The sequence below is a fragment of the Oncorhynchus keta genome, chromosome 35, assembly GCF_023373465.1.
Source record: "Oncorhynchus keta strain PuntledgeMale-10-30-2019 chromosome 35, Oket_V2, whole genome shotgun sequence".
NCBI classification, from domain to species: Eukaryota; Metazoa; Chordata; class Actinopteri; order Salmoniformes; family Salmonidae; genus Oncorhynchus; species Oncorhynchus keta.
This window is the reverse complement of record NC_068455.1, coordinates 70,268,243-70,284,137: the sequence shown is the minus strand read 5'-3', so window position 1 is coordinate 70,284,137 and position 15,895 is coordinate 70,268,243. Positions and strand designations below refer to the sequence as shown.

General features: G+C 42.6%; 1 protein-coding gene and 1 long non-coding RNA gene across 2 annotated transcripts in view; both read right to left on the bottom strand.

Annotated features, from left to right (window-relative positions):
• Positions 1–15,895, bottom strand: part of LOC118367991 (proteoglycan 3-like) — a 150,989-nt gene that overhangs the window by 53,440 nt on the left and 81,654 nt on the right. The gene's annotated exons all lie outside the window — the stretch shown is intronic.
• Positions 85–3,549, bottom strand: LOC118367987 (uncharacterized). The gene is made up of 3 exons (XR_004822235.1): positions 3,459–3,549; positions 3,198–3,233; positions 85–2,973 (listed from the first exon to the last, which is right to left on the bottom strand). It is a non-coding gene; the product is annotated as an uncharacterized LOC118367987 (long non-coding RNA).

The window sequence follows — 15,895 nt, the reverse complement described above, 5'->3', positions numbered from 1 at the left end:
TGAAAATATACTTGAAGAGTTTTGTTCCAAAACACTATATACAACCATTTGAAAAACATTTCAGAAATGTTTCACAATCATCGGAAATTATTGCTTATGGGACCTTCATTTGTGTGTAAAATATGACTGTTTTTTATTCATAGATTTTTGGTGTGTTAAAATGGATTTTAAAGTGGATTTTGTTGCAAAACTCTGTATATCCATTGTTTAGCTGGAATGGAATATTCGTATCCTGTACATTTGACTGTGATATGTAGTTGTCTCACCAAGCGACCTTAAGATGAATGGACTAATTGTAAGTCGCTCTTGATAAGTGCGTCTGCTAAAGGACCATAATGTCAAATGTAAATATTTTACATACAGATCTCATATTGCTGTATTCATAGGCCTCTGGCAGTTTCTTTGTGTTTATCACTGCTCCGGAGAAGACTCAGTTGCAGACAGTTTCGAAGTAACAAAAGTTTATTACAAAATCAGGGTGGCAGGGAAACGACAGGTCAAGGGCAGGCAGAGGTCAGTAATCCAGAACAGAGTATAAAAGGTACAGAACGGCAGGCAGGCTCAGGGTCAGGAAACGGGAGACAAAGGACTGTGAGACAGGTTTAATCCTAGACACATGAAAAGTGGGATGTATACGGAGGGTACAGGGTAACAGAAGACGAACAGCAGAGGGGCTAATAATTTTGGAGATGGAGAAAGGGCCGATATAACGGGGCGAAGGTTTGCGGGACTCCACCCGGGGGGGAAGATTTCGAGTGGACAGCCATACCCTCTGCCCAAGATGATACCGGGGAGCAGAGGTCCGGTCGCAGACCGCTTGTATTCGATTCCTGGAGGTGGTCTTGAGAAGAGCCGATCGGGCTCTCTTCCAGGTACGGTGACAGCGACTGACAAACATCTGGGCCGAAGGTATGCCGACTTCTTCCTCTTGCTCCAAGAAGAGTGCGGGCTGATAACCCAGGGAACACTCAAAGGGCGAGAGACCAGTGGCAGAGCAGGGGAGGGTGTTGCAGGCTTATTCAACCCACACGAGTTGCTGGCTCCGGGAGGTGGGGATGGCGGAGACAAGGCAGTGAAGAGTCATCTCCAGGTCTTAATTGGCTTGCTCTGACTGGCCGTTGGACTGAGGGTGGAAACTGGAGGACAGGATGGCCAACGATCCAATAAGTGTGCAGAACGCCTAACAGAACCGGGAAGAGAACTGAGGACCGGTGTGAGACCATGTCCACCGGAAGTCCATGGATCCGAGAAGACGTGCTGCACCATGAGCTGGGCCATCTCTTTTGCAGAGGTTAGCTTGGGGAGAAGAATGAAATGGGCTGCTTTGGAAAACCGGTCCACTACTGTCAGGATGATGTAGTTGCCATCAGACGGGGGGAGACCCGTGATGAAGTCCAGGGATATGTGTGACCAGGGACAGTGAGGGACAGGCAGTGGTTGAAGGAGACCAGCCAGAGCTTGCCGAGGAGTCTTGTTGTGCACACAGATTGACGAAGGCGGAGATGTCAGGGACCATGGTAGGACACCAAAAGTGCTGTCGCACAAAGGCCAGGGTCAGACGGGAGCCCGGGTGGCAGGAAAGCCTGGAGGAGTGGGCCCACTCCAGAACCAAGGGGCGGACAGCATCAGGAACACACATCCAGTTATCTGGTCCCCTCCGGGGTTCGGCTGGGAACGCTGCGCCTCACGGACATGCTTCTCTATTCCCCAGCTGAATGCCGTCGCTAGGCATGAGGTGGGAAGGATGGTCTCGGAGTCCAAGGATGCAGAGATATTCCAGGTTATTGTGGTCCGTCCACACAATGAACAGATGTTCCACCCCCTCCAATCAGTGCCTCCCCTCCTCCAACACCATCTTCACCGTGAGAAGCTCACAATTCTCCACATCTTAATTCCTTTCCGTGGCGTTGCGGCGATGGGAGAAGAAGGTGCAGGGATGTAACTTGAGGTCCAGGGCAGAACGCTGGGACAGGACAACCCCCACTCTGACATCGGCCTCCACCACAAACTGACGAGACGGGTCAGGAGGAACCAATATGGGAGCTGTGTTGAAACGGTGCTTGAAGTCCCGGAACGCCCGGTCAGCAGCTGGGGACCACTTGAACAGAACCTTGGGTGAGTTTAACCTAGCCCTGTACTAATGTAACATTTGATTACAAAAAATGTAGTAATTTGTGTAAAACTTAGCACTAATACTTATTTATCTCAGAGTGAGGCAGATATATAGTGTTTAGAAACCATCAAGTGATAGATTTCAAACAAATACATGTCTGTAAAAGGTATATAACTGCCTTAATGTTGCTGAACCCGAATAGCTGCTGCCTTAATAAAACCAAATACAATTACAAAATCCATACTGTGATTTGGTGGTGAAAAAGCACACAAATCTCTTTAATAAGTTCTTTAAAATATAAAAGCTAATTTAACAACATTTCTGAAAATGAATATATAGGGTTTTGGAATTAACCTCTTTACTTGAAATATGTTTCAAAAAAAGTTTTTTTTAAAATACAGACACAAACTCAGTATTATGAAGAAACTTGGAAGTAAGAAAAGCATGAAAACAGTAACTCTCACCATCATAGCAGTAGACAGACAATTTAAATGTGAATGGCATGTCCTGCCATTGACCATTCTCATTCATTGCAGCGCATTCTTCTTCAACTCTCCCCATACCATTATCAGGCTCTCCTTCACTCCACTTCCTGAACCCAGTTCCTTCTTCCCCATAGTAATCTCTGTTTGCCAGAGACCACTGCCACACCATGATATCTCCCTTCTCCAACCCTATCCAGACTGATCCATTATAACCACTGTCTACAGTGTTGATCAGCCTCTTCATATCCTCCATGTTTTCTATGGTAGCCAGGTCAGTGTACTTCTCTCTGCAGAATCTCTGTGCTTCGGTCCAAGTCTTAGGGTTGCTAACATAGTGGTACTCGTGAGTGAGGCAGGAGGAGAGGGTGCAGAGCACTGTGGAGAAATGCAGTTCTAGGTGTATGATTCAGCAATACCGCAGAGATACACTGCCACACTTTCACACGTTCACACGTTCACACACACACACACACACACACACACACACACACACACACACACACACACACACACACACACACACACACACACACACACACACACACACACACACACACACACACACACACACACACACACACACACACACACACACTGACCTGAGAGTACCAGGATGAGAGCCCTCCCTTCCATATCTGCAATACACAGTAATTTAAACATGAAATAAATAGTATTGAAAGAATAATTTCTCCATTTTGTGATATATTAAACTTCCCCTTTTTCAAAATAACGAATAACTATGAACAACCATGTTTTTTAAATTCCCTACATTCAGGTGATAAAAGGACTAAAAGAGGATAGATTCCTGGAAAGATAAATAAAGGTCAAATGAAACAAATACAACTATTTTCTTTACTTACCTGTTGTGAGAAGTTTTTGACCCAGAGAGTGCTGTCATCCTCCTCTCTCTCTCTCTCTCCTTCTTTCTTTCCCTTTCACTCTCTCTTTACAATGGGCTTGTTTCTCTGACACGGGACAATGCAAACATTAGATGTCACATGCTTTCCTTCACCCTTATTCACCCACCTGTATGTGAGCATTAGGCTCCGGAGTGAAGTTTACCCTAGGTACAGATCTAGGATCAGTTTCCCCTCCCTTAATCGTAAACTTAACAATTTGTGAAGGAAAATGCAGAACTGACCCAAGATCAGTGTCAAGGGGCAACTTCAACCTTTACCGTGTCTGTGTGTATGTTGTGTTAGTGTGTGTGTGTGTGTGTGTGTATGTTGTGTTAGTGTGTGTGTGTGTGTGCATATGAAGGGGCCACCTGGACAAGGGGAACTTGCACTGCTGAAACAAATCACCTTGTTCAAGCAAATAGGTTAGTTTTCCATAATTGAGTTAACATGCAATTTCTAAGACCTATTTTCCAGTCAATAGTATACAAGTTCAACCTGACCTTCAGCATACAGTAGCTCTTCTTGAGTGGGCCTTTAGAGTTATAGTGTCTATAACAACCGACTTGACAGAGCTTGAAGAATTGTTTAAATAATAATGTGCAAATATTGTACAGTCCAGGTGTGCAAATGTCTTAGAGATTTATACAGAAAGATTCACAGCTGTAATTGCTGCCAAAGTTGATTCTAGCATGCATTGAATCAGGGGGTTAAATACTTACCTAATCAAGATTATTTTTATTTTTTTACAAATGTTACAATTTGTCTTGTATTTTGACATAGTATTTTATGTAGTATTTTGTGTAGATCGTTGACAAAACATTACAATGAAATCAATTTTATCCCACTTTGTAACACAACAAAATGTGGAATGTGGAAAAAGTCAAGGGGTGTGAATACTATCTGAAGCCTTTGTATACAAATATTGTGGCCTGAGAATGTAGCATTTGTTGAGCATTCCTGGCACGGTTCACTGACTGATAAGACATGTAATAATACTATCATCTGTAATTTGAGGCCTTTGAATATGACATTAAGCAAGTGTTTGTTGTTGCTGTAATCCCAAATTTCCCCTTTAAACAAGTATGTGGTAATATCCATGTTTCATTTAGAAAATAATCAAGTCCCAAATGCCATCCTTTTCCCACAGTATATAGTGCACTGGTTTTGACCAGAGCCCTGTTTGCTTCTAAAATGGCTCCATATTCCCAACAGCAGAGCCCTGGTCAAATAGAGTGCACAATAAAGGGAATAGGGTTCCATTTGGGATGCAGACAATATCCTCTCAGGTCTCTGAATGCAGCTGAGCTCTCAGCTCCAGTAGGTCTATGCAAAACACATGGAAACTCTGGCTCTGGGTAGATGGAAACCAGTATGTTACACACAGATGGAAGTTAAGGCGTGACCTTAAAGTAAATAAGCACATCAACAAGTGGTGAGGTTTTAAAGGGTGCAGGGTTAGTTGGTAGGGCAATTTTTTTCACGAAGTTGAATGAATTCCTGCTACAGAATAGTAGGCTGAAACACAGCCAATACATTATGTGGAGGTATCCACCTACATCATTTGTTTGCGGACCGCCATAATAGCGAAGAAGAAGAAGAAACAAACACAATATTGCCAAACATTTATTCACATTGAGTATTTTAATATCCTAATACAAAGTAATATTAAAGGTGTTGCTGCAAATCTTTATCGGGGACAGTTTTTGTTTGAGGCCTGATAAAAGTTTGCAGCAATACTTTTCATACTGCTTATGTATTATAATATTAAAATCTAAAACAATACATTTGAGCATTCATAGACAACTCGTCAAGATTTAGGGCATTGTTAATCAAAAAATATTAAATTAATTGTATATTTTATCACATGGTGAATTTGACATGTTCTCACACTCAACAGAAACTTCTGGTAGCCTTCTTCAGAAACCTATCCGTCATGATTGACTGGGGAAATGACCAATGGGGCTGACATTTTACCAGCACTAACAATAGCTGCATTCGTATTGCATCACCTGGTGCCCCGTGTGGGCGGAGTTAGCACTCTATTCCATTGGTCCTTAAGTGAAGACTCCACCCACCCAGGCCACCGGTGATGCAAAATGAGCACACCCACTGGGACTGATTTCATGGATAGAAGCAAATCAGAAACCGGATCTTCATGATTGTTAGGAATTGTATGAATAATAACTAAACAATATCTACATTTTAAATAGAACTATAACTAATGAAAACTATACTCTGTTGTATTATATCTGATTAATAATATTAATTCATAAGAGAGGGATTGTAGAGCATGAAACAGGGGGTAATTAAATTAAATAAATACCATTCCAGCCAGGTTGGAGAGGACTGGAATTGTGGGTTTTAAGTAAGCAGAAAGGATCGCTAACCTATGGTTGAACCGACTCAACTTAGCTCAGGGATGTTTAGATAAGGCAGTGAGTGTTTTCCTAGGTTTTCCATTATCTTCTGAATAGTGATAGATGAAGACTTTAGAAGTTCAATCTTGATTTAACTCTGTGTCTGGAGTGAGCGAGCGAAGGGGTGGGAATAAACGTTTGAACTTGTTGGGTCCTGGTTGATAGGAGGAAGGACATTTTATAACCTATGACGTCATATTTTGTATATAAACTGTTGTTTGTGGTTTCATGGCAGCGCGCTCCGAGAATAAATACTATTATCTAATTTTGATAAGACTGGTCTCTGTCTATTTTATGCAAATAAGAATCTTACAAATTCTCATAAAATAGACTAAGTGAATTCAATTAATGAAAACATATTGGAATTATGAAATTACATTAACAATGATTGACAGGGAAGATGACCAGTGGGGCTAAATTGAAACCATTCCATTGGTCCTGAAGTGAAATCCCCACCTACCCAGGCCACAGGGTGGTGTAAAACAAGCACACCCACTTGGCCTGAGGTATGGTTTTAGGCAAATCAGAAACCTACACTTCATGATTGACACAGGAGATGACCAATAGGGCTGAGATTTTACTATCATCATTAACACGGGGACTGAGGAAGCACCCAGTAAAATAACAGATATGAGCCTTAGCCATTACATCATAAAAGGACACCAACTCTTCCTTATAATCCACAAACACACCCACCTTGAATCCAAATTATACATCAGACACTCCTAATGATCAGTCATTTTCTTCTAGGTCTTCTCCGTCCGAGAGAGAAAAGGAGGGATTCGATGGCACGGTACTCGTCCCCTCCTTTCAGCCTCACAGTCCGGTAGTCATTCTCTGGGGTTGAGGTTATCATACCCTTCCTTTTGACGGACTCTCTGACCACACCTAGAACTCAGTAGGTCTTGCCCCCCCCTGAGAAGGATAGGAAGAGGGTTAAGGTTAGAGTAACTCAAGCATAGATCTTTTCAATTATTTCAAATTTGGCACAGAGAAACTAGAGGCCATGAAGAATGACACTGATTGGCCTATTCTTTTTTTTATTCTACCGGGGAACAGTGGGTTAACTGCCTTGTTCATGGGCAGAATGACATATTTTACCTTGTCAGCTCAGGGATTCAATCCAGCAACCTTTCAGTTACTGGCCCAATGCTTTAAGCACTAGGCTACCTGCCTATAGGGGAGCTATTATATTTTACTCATGATTTTCCACAAGACTTAAACCAGAGTTTCCCAAACTCTGTCCTCGGGCTCCACAAGGGGTGCATGTTTTGGTTTTTGCCCTAACACTACACAGCTGATTCAAATTTTCAAAGCTTGACGATTAGTTGAATATTTGAATCAGCTTTACCATTCTTGGGTAGCAGAATTATTTGAGTTGCCTCCAGGTCTGATGGAGCAAAAAAAAATATTCAGGCTGAGATTGAAGATATGAGAAATAGGAGTGGCAACATATTCCGATACTATCCTCAGCAGCTTTCCATCAATGTTGTCAGTATCAGGTGGTTTCTCATTATTGATGGCTAGCAACAATTCTTTCATCCGTTCCACGGGGAGACTTTATTTCTGTCTCGATGTAGAACTGACTGACACATGTCTGGTCTGTCTTACAGAACATCTTCAGCAGCCTCTCGTGCTTCTTAAACATCCTGTTCTCCAAGTTCTCCACAGGGTCAATCAGCTTGTGGACCTTCAGCATAGCAAATCTCTGATGAGGCTCCAGGTGAATCTCACGGTAAGAGGTCAGACACACCAGGCAGGATTTCAGGGCTTTGAGCTTCATCCAGTACAGACGTCGCAGGCCACTTCACCAGGCTTGGTGGCAGTTGTGGTTGAGACGCCATCTCGAGTCCTCTTGAGCTGATCGGCGATTTCTTTGAATTCCACGTTGAGGCTAATTTGGGGTTCTCTCACAGGTTGGCTACTTACACATGTATCTTTTCTTTGCAATTTATGGATTATAATATCCTAAAAACTATTTGTCTAACTTGTGCCATCATTGAAATAAAAAAAAGAGACAGTGTAAGCCTATTCAATGTCACGTCTTCATCCACACAAAATGACAGTTCAAGCATATAACTACTGTCCCTCCGATTCAATCAATCTGTAGCTGTCAACATAATAGTATCTATCTGTCAATTTGAGTCAGTGCGTTTCCATGTTCACGGTATCAATGCAGTTATTCGCAAGTCAGTCAACCACTCTGTCTCATGTGCCTCAGTGCTGCATATCTGTCTTTCTGTCTGTCTAAAACCTGACTCACAGTGACAGCATTCACCACAAAACCAGTCATGGTTATTTGTTTTGTATAACCCTTTCCTGCCTGAATGTTTTTTTTCAGGGGCGTGCCCATACAGTCCAAGGGGCAATGTTTCCTGGCCATGATGACACACCCAAATGGACCTGACAAGAGGAATGCATCATTAACATTACCACATTAAAGATGAACACGAGCACGCACGGACACACGCACACGCGCACACACACACGCGCACGGGCACACACACACACACGGACACACGCAGGCACACACACACACACACACACACACACACACACACACACACACACACACACACACACACACACACACACACACACACACACACACACACACACACACACACACACACACACACACACACACACACACACACACACACACACACAGAGACAGCCAAGCAGGGAGGTCAGAGTATAATAACACTGACTAACTGAAGTTCATTACAGGAACACATCAGAAATCCAATGATGCATCCAATGCTGTTCTAGGTGTGTTCACTAACTAGGCAATGGGTGTGACTATGAGGTAATGTGGAATCCGTGTGACTGTGTCATGACTTGATGCCAGCACCTGAGCTCCCTGCATCAGTTTAGTTCCTCCCACTCTAGCTCTGAGTAACCAATGGGAGCTCAGACCAGCCAGACAATTGGTTCCAATATAAATATAAATACTAGAGTCCCATTTAGAATGACTGAAGCTGTTTATTAGGGAATGTATAATCCAGGGGTCAGAATCTTTCCTCCACTTCCTTAACCCCCCTTCTCCTTTTCTCCTCTTCTTCTTCAGTCTCTCTTTCAATCTCCTTGAATTTCAGCACCTCTGGTGCATAATGGCTCTGGTTCTTTCTGTGATGATTTCATAGTTTGGGCCTGATTCACTTTGACCTCTCATCGGCCCGTCCTCAGTCTCAGGGAGGGACAGTGGAAATTATAGAATGAAGTAGTGGTGTTTGATGCTAGTGTTTTTTCTCTCAGTGTGTTCTGAGTGACAGTGTGTGTTATCTCAGTGAGGGTTGTGCATAGTGTTTGGCTGCACTGAGCGTGTTTTGAGCCTTGTGTTAAGAGTTGTGTTGCTTGGAATGAGTTTTGCAGGTGATGTGAACTGTTTAGCTCAGGTGACTGTTGGTAGTGCAGACTGTAGTTAGAGTTTTGCACATGTGACTCCAGTTGTGCCCACTGTCGTTTAGCGATCTAAAAAAACTGTAAGTTAGAGGGCTAACATAGTCTTCTGGCGAACACAGGTGACCCAGCTCACCTTGGTTGCCGTGTTCATCACTGGCCACTGGTATTTGATAGGCTAATATGGGGAGTGCCTATTACCATGGTAAGCAACCCTATTAGCATGGTGAGCGAGGCTAGGGAAATGACTGGTCATTAGGAATCTCTGATGGATGACTTGGAGTCACGGCAGCGGTGGCCATTTTGTTTCACCTGTGGAAGTGGAAAGATACTTCGTTTGGAGGGTGACTTTGCATCTCAGTCCTCTAAAGGACTTCTGCATAGAGGAGAGGCAACCCTTGACCGAGACAACACCAGACACACACACCAAACGGGAGACATTAGTCCACAGACCAGACCAAATCAACAGTTTCATATCTTTGAAGTTTAATTTAATTTTGTTTTCCTTGAACTTTAATGTTGTTGTCTTCACTGATTTATATGTGTAAATGTAGACCAATGAACATATTTCTAATGTTTTAATAGATTCATAATAGATTTGAACTCTATTTGCAGTGAATGACTTGAACCAAAATTTTACCCCAGTCTTATTAATTGTTATGAGTCTTACTCAGTGCTTGAAGTGAACTCAAATCGATACCGGAGACAGGAGACAGGTGGTTGAATGAAGCCTCCGACACTAACCATGCAGTGGAGTCAATCTCTCTGCTACTTAATAGGTAAATATCTTCTGAGTAACTTCAGTATGCAGACATTCAACTGTTTGCATATGAATATTGTTGCTTTATGTATTATTATTATTAGGATTATTATGAGTCTGCTGCTGAAGCTGCTGGTGGTGCTGCTGCTGCTGCTGCTGCTGCTGATGATGAAAGTAGGTGAAACCCTTTTGTATTTGTTTGTGTTGATTATTTTTTAATCTGTCAAGGATAATTAACATGCAAATTCCTGTGAGATGGTAATGCCTAGGAGGGTGCAACTTGGCATGATAGAAAAGGCCCATAGTCCACACGCTCTCATGCAATTACCGACATGGTGGCACTACAATAAGCAATTGAAGATTCAAACTTTGAAAGGTCACACCCCCTAGAGTCCTGAAATTTGGTGTATAGGTCCCGCTCCTCACAATAAACAAATTTGCCTCAAAGAACCATATTATCCGCCGTGATCCATTTTACATTTAGTTAAAAACACTTAAAATGCTACTCGTTTGGCACCGAATTACTTATCGACACATTTTGAGATCTGACATTTGGAAAGTGTGGTCAGGAGTGCAGAAGTAGCTAATCCTAGGAAGGATGTGTCCAATTCGTCCTAATGGTGGTGCTGTGTGGCAATAACTTGAACCCCAGCATGACTGCTTGACGTTCACTAGTTTGCAAATCTGAAGTAACATTCTATCACAGATGCAAATGAGAATCTAAAACAACAATGTCCATTTACTTTTAATCCATCTGTTTGCATATTTCAAGACATGACATATGAGTGTGCAACGAGATACCCGATGGGTTGGATGATACTTTTCTCGTCAACCATCTTGAAAAAAATAGACTTAAAACTGGAAATCAACAAATCCTCCATCTTTAACCCAATGGAAAGGTAAAATGCTTTATTATCTAAATGCTGATAGATGTGTGGGCGAGAAAATGGTGCAGTTTGAGGCCATGTGTCGGAGAGTGATGCGGGCGCTGGAGATGGGGGTGTGAGCAGGTGGGTCTGGGCAGGGGTGATGTTATGCATGTTTGTGGATGTTTTGTATTGTTAAAAGAAAAAATAATAATAGATATAATAATAATCTATAATAATAAACTAACCCTTACAACAATGTAACTATTTAGTATTAATTGCAGTAACAACATGGTAGTGACATAGGAATGACCATTTAAAGGGGCAATCTGAATTACACTGAAATATAATTAGCAAAGGCTCTGTCAGTATTCAATTAAACATGTGTCGCGCACATATTGATTTTGTGATTTAAAATTACAGTTAATATACGGGCATTTTGGGAAACCTTTGAAAAGCTTCTTCTCATGAACCATACGTCCAAATAACACCAAATTTCAATATGCACACTGCCTTCAGAAAGTATTCACACCCCATTACTTTTTCCACATTTTGTTGTGTTACACACTGAATTTTAAATGGATTAAATTTAAATGATTTGGTCAGTGACCAACACACACTACCCCATAATGTCAAAGTGGAATAATGTTTTTGGCATTTTTTTCAAATTATTATTTATTTTGAAGTATTCAACCATTTGTTATTGCAAGCCTAAATAAATTCAGGAGTAACAAGTCAAATAAATGTCCCCCCTTATCTCAGCTCGCTGGTCACCATAGCAGCACCCACCTGTAGCACACGCTCCAGCAGGTATATCTCTCTGGTCACCCCCAAAACCAATTCTTCCTTTGGCCACCTCTCCTTCCAGTTATCTGCTGCCAATGACTGGAACGAACTACAGAAATCTCTGAAACTGGAAACACTTATCTCCCTCAATAGCTTTAAGCACCAACTGTCAGAGCAGCTCACAGATTACTGCACCTGTACATAGCCCATCTATAAATAGCCCAAACAACTACCTCTCCCCCTACTGTATTTATTTATTTATTTTGCTCCTTTGCACCCGATTATTTCTATCTCTACTTTGCACATTCTTCTACTGCAAATCTAATCAGTGTTTTACTTGCTATATTGTATTTACTTCGCCACCATGGCCTTTTTTTGCCTTTTACCTCCCTTATCTCACCTCATTTGCTCACATTGTATATAGACTTATTTTTCTACTGTATTATGTTTGTTTTACTCCATGTGTAACTCTGTGTTGTTGTATGTGTCGAACTGCTTTGCTTTATCTTGGCTAGGTCGCAATTGAAAATGAGAACTTGTTCTCAACATGCCTACCTGGTTAAATAAAGGTGAAACAAATAAAAAATAAATACAATAAATTATATGGACTCAATAATAGTATAATATTAATAATAAAAATTATTTTTGAATGACTACCTCATCTCTGTATCCCACACATACGATTATCTGTAAGGTCCCTAAGGTCTAGCAGTGCATTTCAAACACAGATTCAACCAGATCAAAGCAAGAGCTGCATGTAGCCACATGTGCACATTTTGTTCATATCCTTTCCTAGTTAGTTAGCTATTGGCACAAATATAGATAATTTGTAGTCAGCAATAGATTAGTGATTGCTTTCTACAAGAGCACAAAATGTGTACATTTCTAGACATCTTTGAAAAGCAAGTTAGATAAAGAGTTTTTTTTTGTCTTAAAGGGGCAGTTTTGTATTTTGAGACAAGCTCGAATAACCTAAGTAGCCAATAGGCAGAGGGTAGCATAATTTCTCTGATTCTCTGTAATAATGGTATGGGAGTGATAATACATTTTACTTTGTAAAGTGGTTTCTTGCATCAAACAACACAACAACATTTTCAGTCACCTTGTCTGAAGGACAAGTGGATAAACAGGTTAATTTCAAGCCCTGCATGTTTTTTCTTAAGTCTCATGGAATGCAGGCCTACATTGAACACCACACATTGGCTGCTACTGTAGGCTGAATGATAAAACAGCCATTTCCATGTTAAAATGTTATTGGATGCATTTTCAACCATTGTTTTTTATGGTAGGCCACTCTGGTAGGCCTACATTATGATCAAATAGCCACAGTAGCCTACTTGACCAATGTTAAAACTGTAACTTAAAGCCTCAGTGTTCACAGTAAACGGGCACTGGAAGTTGCACAGAATTTTCACAACGTTGAAGTATGCGCTCAGCAGACCTGAAATTTGCTCAGTGCCTGAATTTTTTTGAGGGAACATTGATCCTGGGTAGAGGTCAAAAGCACTGACCGGGAGCCCTATAGGACAGGGGTGCAAAATTGGCCCAGCTCTGTCCAGGGTAGGGGAGGTTTTGGCCGGTGGAGCTTTCCTTGGCTCATCATGTTCTAGCTATTCCTTGTGACAGGGCCGGGCACCTGCAAGCTGACACCCATCTTCAGTCTAATGGTGTTTCCTCCGACACATTAGTTTGACTGACATCCAGACTAAGCGAGCAGTGTGTTAAGAAGTAGGTGGCCGGGCAGGTCGTGTTTCGGAGGACGCATGACTTGACCATCGCCTCTCCCGAGACCATTGAGGAGTTGCAGAGATAAGCCAAGGGACCTAATTCAGGGATAAAATGGGGTAAAAAATATACACTTGTCACGCCCAGATGTTTCACCTGTCTTTGTGCTCGTCTCCACCCCCTCCGGGTGTCGCCTATCTTCCCCATGATGTACTTATACCTGTGTTCTCTGTTTGTCTGTTGCCAGTTTGTCTTGTTTGCCAAGCTGACCAGAACTGTGAGTGTTTAGATTGATTTTAATATATTAGTATACATATGCAGAAACGAAAATAAAAAACAAAATGTGATGTCATACAATATAAAACACCGGGCCATGTTTAGTTGCCCAACAGTTTCGAAAGTTGCCCTTTTCTACATGTCAGAGAGGTGTTTGTTCTACATAGACTATTTCTATCTGAATGTTCCAATACGTTGCATCTTGCTGAATGCACCCAGCGTAAAAAAAAATCTGGTGTTTCTAGGTCAAAAGATGTTATATTTCAGTCTTCTGTGATGTATATAAAGTGTAATATTGTGATGCAAACTCTACATCTGACATGGTACAGGTGTCTTCTTTTTTTGAAGCCCATAACCAGGAAATCAGATTTTACATGGCCATTTAAATCCTTTGTAAAAACCACTTTACAACAGCCTTTCAACTTGTAGGGTCATCAACGACATTACCATGATGAACCATGTTAAGTTTGGCATTGATATCTTGGAAAAAAAGAAAAATATTAACAATTAGCTTTTTGACTATGTAACGCTAATCCATAAAATAATCATAACCTATCAAAGTGTAGTTTAGTGACATTAGAAAGCTCTGTGATCCTCGCCTTTTAACAGTGGCCATCAAAACTGCTTTCAGTATTTTTATCTTTTTGCGACTGCATTAAGAATGACTGGGCCTGCATATTTCTCTCCCTGTGCGGCACTCGCATCATGCGAGAGGTATTGTCACGACTCCCGCCGAAGGCGGTCCCTCTCCTTGTTCGGGCGGTGTTCGGCGATTGACGTCACCGGCCATCGACGCTCCACCTTTCATTTTCCATTTATTTTGTCTTGTTTTCCCGCACACCTGGTTTACATCCCCTCATTACTCTATGTGAATATTATCCTCTGTTCCCCCCATGTCTGTGTGTAGTATTGTTTGTTCGTTACGTGTGTGACGCTACAGGGTGGTTTTGCGCCGGGTATTGTTGTAACCCGTGGTTTTGTTATTTTGTACCATTTTGTGTGATTTTGTGCGCTCTCTTTTTCCTTGGGCCGGAGTGTTGTGACGGAGTTGCGTCAGGCTGTTTTCCTCTGCCTGATTAAAGTGTGCCTGTTCACTCATCTCTGCTCCCCTGCACCTGACTTCCTTCGACCAGTTGTGCACACTCTGACAAAATACCTGTCACGTTCGTTGTAAGGAGACCAAGGCACAGCGTGGCAAGTGTACATTCTAAATTTATTAAAGAAATGCAACATTGAACAAACTAACAAAACAACTAAACGAACCGTGAAGCTAATAGGAATAGTACAGACAGGCAACTAAAAATAGAGAAAGAACCCACAAATACCCAAGGAGAAATGGCTACCTAAATATGGTCCCCAATCAGAGACAACGATAAACAGCTGCCTCTGATTGGGAACCAATTCAGGCCACCATATACATACATATACCTAGACTTACAAAAAACCCTAGATATACAAAAACCCTAGACAAGACAAAACAAGCATACCCACCCTCGTCACACCCTGACCTAACCAAAATAATAACGAAAACAGAGATAACTAAGGTCAGGGCGTGACAGTACCCCCCAAAATGTGCGGACTCCCGATCGCAAACCTGAACTTATAGGGGAGGGTCCGGTTGGGCATCTACCCTCGGTGGCGGCTCTGGTTCTGGACGCCTCCTCCCCTCTTTACACTGATCCCGCCGCCTTTGTAGACCGTGGACCGTCGCTGGAGACCCCGGGCTGGGGACCTTCACTGGAGACCCCGGGCTTGGGACCGTCGCTGGATGCCCCGGACTGGGGATCGTTGCTGGAGGCCCCAGACTGATAATCGTCGCTGGAGGCTCCGAACTGGGGATCGTCGCTGGAGGTTCCGGACTGTGGCCCATCATTGGATGTTGCGGACTGTGGCCCGTCGTTGGAGGTTCCGGACTGTGGCCCGTCGTTTTGAGGTTCCGGACTGTGGCCCATCGTTGGAGGTTCCCGACTGTGGCCCGTCGTTGGAGGTTTCGGACTGTGGCCCATCGTTGGATGTTCCGGACTCTGGCCCGTCGTTGGAGGTTCCGGACTGTGGCCCGTCGTTGGAGGTTCCGGACTGTGGCCCGTCGTTTTGAGGTTCCGGACTGTGGCCTGTCATTGGAGGTTCCGGACTGTGAAACGTCACCGGAAGCTCTGGACTGTGTAC